The sequence below is a fragment of the Hypanus sabinus genome, chromosome 16 (genome assembly GCF_030144855.1).
Source record: "Hypanus sabinus isolate sHypSab1 chromosome 16, sHypSab1.hap1, whole genome shotgun sequence".
NCBI classification, from domain to species: domain Eukaryota; kingdom Metazoa; phylum Chordata; class Chondrichthyes; order Myliobatiformes; family Dasyatidae; genus Hypanus; species Hypanus sabinus.
The window spans coordinates 26692559-26698674 of NC_082721.1; positions in this window are offsets into that span (position 1 = coordinate 26692559).

Consider the following 6116-nt stretch of genomic DNA (forward strand, 5'->3'; position numbering starts at 1 on the left):
CGGCAGGAAACTAAGTAGAGATTTGCATTCCCCCCCCCAGCGTCCTTCAGCACCTTCAGACTCCCCAAAAAAGTTCCAAGTGCACTGTCTTTGAAAGGGTAGCCGGTGCCAGTTTGTGCGATGCAAATTGTGAAGAGGTCCAGATGATAGGCTTTAGAGCTATAGAGGGTTACTGCCAGGAAACAGGCCCTTCGAGTCGGCCTGGACACTCCAGCCGGCTACATAATGCACAAACTTAGCAAGTCTTCACTAGCAGAATGAGAGAAACTTGAGAGTGTCAGGGGGCAGAAGTGATTGCAGTTGCCACTACTAGGGAGAAGGTGCTTGGGATGCTGAAAGTTCTGAAGGTAGATAAGTCACCTGGACCAGATGGACTGCACCCCAGGGTGAGGAAAGAGGTGGCTGAAGAGATAGTGGAGGCATTGGTACTAATCTCTAGATTCTGGAATGGTTCCGCAGGACTGGAAAATTGCAAATGTCACTCCACTCTTTAAGAAGAGAGGGAGGCAAAAGAAAGGAAATTATAGGCCAGTTACCCCAGTTTCAGCGGTTGGGAAGACGTTGGAGTCCATTACTAAGGATGAGGTTTTGGGATGCATGATAAAGTCGGCCAAAGTCAGCATGATTACCTTAGGGGGAAATCTTGCCAGATAAGTCTGTTGGAATTCTTTGAGGAAATAACAGGCAGGGTAGACAAGGGAGGATATTATTTACTGCATTTGAATATTTAGAAGGCCTTTGACTAGGTACTGCACAAGAAGCTGCTTAACAAGATAAGGGCCCATGGTATTACAGGAAGGAAAGCAGCATGGAAAGAAGATTGGCTGACTGGCAGGAGACAAAGAGTTGGAATAAAGGGGACCTTTTGTGGTCTGCTGTTGGTACCAAGTAGTGTTCCTCGGGGGTCGTTATTGGGACCGCTTCTTTTCATGTTATATGTCAATAATTTTGATGATAGCTTTGCGGCCAAGTTTGCAGATGATACAAAGGTAAGTGGAGGGGCAGGTAGTGTTGAGGAAGCAGGGAGGCTGCAGTCGGACTTGGACAGATTGGGAGAATGGGCGGTGAAGTGACAGATGGAATATAGAGCAGGGAAGTGTATAGTCATGCACTTTAGAAGAAATGAATAAAAGTGTAGGCTATTGCTTAACGGGGAAAAACATTCAAAAATCAGAGGACTACAGTTCAGCATTCGACACCATAATTCCCTCCAGAAGCTCACAGATCTCGCCCTTCACTCTGCCTTGCTGGATCCTGGACCTCCTGTCAGATCGCCAGCAGGTGGTAAGAGTGGGCTCCCTCACCTCCGCCCCTCTGACCCTCAACACAGGTGCCCTACAGGGCTGTGTCCTAAGACCCCTCCTTTACTCTCTGTATACCCGTGACTGTGTCGCCAACTGCAGCTCCATCTACTAATTAAATTTGCCGATACTACATTGATTGGCCTTATCTCAAATAATAACAAGGCAGCCTACAGAGAAGAAGTCATCACCCTGACACAGTGGTGTCAAGAAAACAACCTCTCCCTCAATGTTGCAACAGCACCTCTTTCACCTCAGATGGTTGAAGAAGTTTGGTATGGGCCCCCAAATCCTAAGAACTTTCTACAGTGATACGATTGAGAGCAGGTTGACTGGCTGCATTACTGCCTGGTATGGGAACTGTACTTCCCTCAATCGCAGGACTCTGCAGAGAGTGGTGCGGACAGCCCAGCTTATCTGTAGACGTGAACTTCCCACTATTCAGGATATTTACAGAGACAGGCATGTAAAAAGGGCCCAAAGGATCATTGGGGACCTGAGTCACCCCAACCACAAACTGTTCCAGTTGCTACCATCCAGGAGATGGTACCACAGCATAAAAGCCAGGACCAACAGGCTCCAGGACAACTTCTTCCACCAGGCCATCAGACTGATTAATTCATGCTGATATAATTTTATTCTATGTTATATTGACTGTCCTGTTGTACATAGTATTTATTATAAATTAGTATAAATTGCACATTGCACATTTAGATGGAGAAGTAATGTAAATATTTTGACTCCGCATGTACATAAAGGATGTAAGTAATAAAGTCACTTCAATTCAAAGGGACTTGGGAGTCCTTGTTCAGGATCCCCTAAAGGTTAATTTGCAGGTTGAGTCAGTCGTAAGGAAATGCAATATTAGCATTCATTTTGCAAGGAGTAGAGTATATGAGCAAGGATGTGATGCTGAGGCTTTATAAGACATTGATCAGACCACACTTGGAATATTGTGAGCAGTTTGTGCCCCTTATCTAAGAAAAGATGTGCCAGTGTTGGAAAGGGTCCAGAGGAGGTTCACAAGAAGGATCCTGAGAATGAAAGGGTTAATGCATGAGGAGTGCTTAATGGCTCTGTGCCTATACTCACTGGAGTTTAGAAGGATTGGGAGATCTCACTGAAACCTATTGAATATTGAAAGGCTTGCACAGAGTGGATGTGGAGAGGATGTTTCCTATGGTGGGAGAGTCTAGGACCAGAGGGCACAGCCTCAGAACAGAGGGACAGCCATTTCGAACAGAGATGAGGAGGAATTTCTCAAGGGTGGTGAATCTGTGGAATTCATTGCTATGGATGGCTGTGGAGGTCAAGTGGTTGAGTATATTTAAAGCAGAGATTGATAGGTTCTTGGTTAGTCACAGCGTAAAAGGTTACAGGGAGAAGGCAGGAGAATGGGATAGACAGGCATACTAAATCAGCCACGAAGGAATGCTGGAGCAGACTGTATGGACTGAGTGGCCTAATTCTGCTCCTATGTCTTATGGTCTTACGGTTCTACTCTCCCGTTCATCAACTCCACCCATATTCTACCATTTATCCACACACTAAGGGCAATTTTCATGTCTGGGGGGGGGGGGGGTGAGATTATAACAGAGCATCTACTAGAATCATATGTAGTCACTGGAAGACGTGCGAACTTTAGCGATGTTCAAGAATAAAGAAAAGACCAGAACACTGTGGGGAGCTCCCCAATCATAATAGTGCACACAGAAGGGGGATGCCATCAGTGTTGTAATTGTATTTGTCCTATGAATGCAACAGCTCTGACAGTACATCACCACGGTATTGCACTGCAGCCTGGTCAGGTCAGGAGTCGAGGCTTGTACTGTACCTTCACCCTGATGTGAAATTGCAACCCTCTGAGACATAGCTAACACTCACTCAACGCCAGCAAGATAGCAAGCAGAAAGAGGAGGCAGGGGCAACAACTCCGAGTGACCGACTCCACTAAGCTACAAAAAACTGTTACTTAACCATTCATATGAGAGCGTATGTCTTCTACTGTGGGAGCGCTGTCTTAAGAGACACCAACCAATCGTCTCTTTATCCATTGGGATCTGTCTGGTATTTTGAAGGTTGGGGAGCTCTCCCAGCGTCTGCCACAATATTCCTACCATAGACAACATAACTAAGACTGATTATTTGCCCCTTCTCGCATATTGGAGTTTGTCAAATGTGGTGTGAAAAGTTTGTTTTGCATTTTGTTCATGCACAATGCATCGAGGAGTGCAAGGTAATAGTATAATGTACAATATTGTACAAGGTACAATAAAAGAATATGGAATGAAGTGTAACAGCTACAGAGAAGGTGCAGTGAAGGTAGATTGTCAGTCTCAGCAAAGGCTAAACAGGCTGGCTTTTTCTCTTGAAAGAAGGGGTAGGGTTGATCTTACAGAGATTTTGATAGAGGAAACAGTGACTGAGTTCACTGGCACAGGGGTCAGAGAGCTGTAACGTAATGCAATTACTAAACAATCCAAGCAGGACTTCAGCAGGATCTAACCTCTCCAGAGAATGTTGACCATTCCAATGGGGAATGGCCAAGGTTGGTGGCAGAGATGAACTTAAGGGAAGGATGGATCAAGAGAAAAGTGTGACTGTATCCAGAGAGCTGCGCCTGTCACATGACAGCACTGCCCTCACCTGGTCGGAGGTCACACCACCTGCCAGACAACATTTCGCCCCTCCCAACTAATCAATGCACACTTAACCACTGGCCACCTTAATTGGATTAACCCATCTAGCACCAAGCCGTTGGCCCCCTGGTGAATCACCTGGGCTGGACCCTCCAGCCCCCTGACCTATAAAGGGTGCTACATGTGCTTGGTTCACTCTCTTTTTGCCATCCTCGAGGGAGCACCCTGCTTCACCCCAGGCTGAAGACTGCAGAACAGTGCTGGAGATGTGTGGTGAGCTGTGCATTGAACAGAGTTGTGGGAGCGTTTATTGTTGTCCCTTTAGCAAAGAGCCATGCTTGCCCATAGTCAAGGGATGGCAGGTTTGTAGTTACTTTTCCCTTGATTGTATGTGTACCTGTACTCTTTCCCCACACTGTTTTCCCATATGTTGTACTGCCGACCGGACTTTTCCCACGCTCATCTATTCTAAGCACATTTGTGTGAATATTGTAGCCGCTTGTGTTGTTCCCAAGCTTTTTCTCCCCTTGTAAGTAAACTCCTTATTATTACCACTCTGTGTCCAGAGCCTTGCTTTGAGACCCAAAGAATCTTTCTTATTTCCATCACAACAGTGACAAAGAGTCTTTGAACTGAAAATTTTATTATTTCTGAAAGGTTAATCTTCTTCTGAAAGAAAAACAGGAGTGAAGTTCTCCAGAGGGCTCTGCTTATTCTGCTGTGAAAGATACTGGGCTATTACCCCACTTCTGTTTGTGGGGACACAGCAAGTAAAATGATTGCAACATTTTCTTCATCAATAACTACACTTTAAAAAAAAACTGCCAGAGGAACTAGACTGGTCCAGCAGTATCTGTGGAGGCAGAAGGACGGTTGATGTTTTGGCTCAGGACCCTTCATCAGGACAAAGAATGCAGAAGGAAGATCATCAGAATAGAAATGAGAGGGGAGAGGGTGGAGGCAGATGCTGGTAGGTGACAGGTAGAACCAATTAAGGGAGGGATGGTGGGGAATGGAACTGAGTTGGGGTGGGGGTAATGAGTATGTAACAAGGGGCGAAGGGATTGAAAAAGTGAACGAAGGGAGAGAGATCCCAAGAGAAGTGGTTGGGATGGGAAAGGAGCACAGGGGAGTATTTTAAATGAAATTGGAAAACTCAATGTTCTTACCAGCAGGCTGTAGGATACCCGAGCAGAATACAAATTGTGTCTTCTGGTTTGCATTTGGCCTCAGCGTGGCAGTGGAGAAAGCTGAGGACAGGTAAGTGTGGGAATGGGAAGGAGGATTGCAACTAGAAGCTCAACGTGACCATTGCAAATGGATCACGTGTACCTGCAAAACAGTCACCCTGGTTTCCAGCTGGCCTTTCCAGTGTGGAGGAAGTGCATTCTGAGCACCGAATGCAGAAGAGCAGATTTGAAAAGGTGTATATGAATCTTTGCCTCACCAGAAATGGGCGTCTGGGGCAAAACTACTTTTGTTAGCTTGCCTTTCAGCTGAGACAGAATTAAACAATACTGCAGAACAGGGTCCACCTCAAAGATTTGGTCAGTGTAACATTTGATCAGATTCAGTACAAGGTGTGAATTGCGGTGTGATTGTTCTTAACAAAACAAGATAAAGAACATACACAAAGGCCCATGTTACCTACAGCTTTTTGCTCATTTTTTTTGAAATGACGGTGCACAAAGGTGCTGGTATCTTGCTATTTAACCTGCCCAATATCCACAATATCAATTTAGAACTCTGCTGAGCAGATAGTGAAGTTAAGAGAGTTGCTAATTCAGCAAATTTTGAGTCAATCAATGTAACTCCAAGTGTCGCAACCTTTTCAGGTAGGGCAAGGGAGCAGGAAACCTCATCAACATTAACACTTCAGCTGCAAATCTTCTGGAGTCATCTATTGTATGTGGCACTCCTGATGGGGCCTCCTCTACATTGGTGAGAACTGCTTAGTCAAGCACGTCCACTCCACCTGCCAAAAGCAGATCTTCCTGGTGTCCAAACATGTTAATTCTAATTCCCATTCTCATTCCATCCAAAGCTTCCTCTTATGCCATGATGAGGCCCCCCTCAGGATGGAGGAGCAACAGCTTATATTCCATCTGAGTATCTCCAACCTGATGACATGAGTATTGATTTCTCCTTCCGGTAAAAAAATTTCCCTCTACTTCCA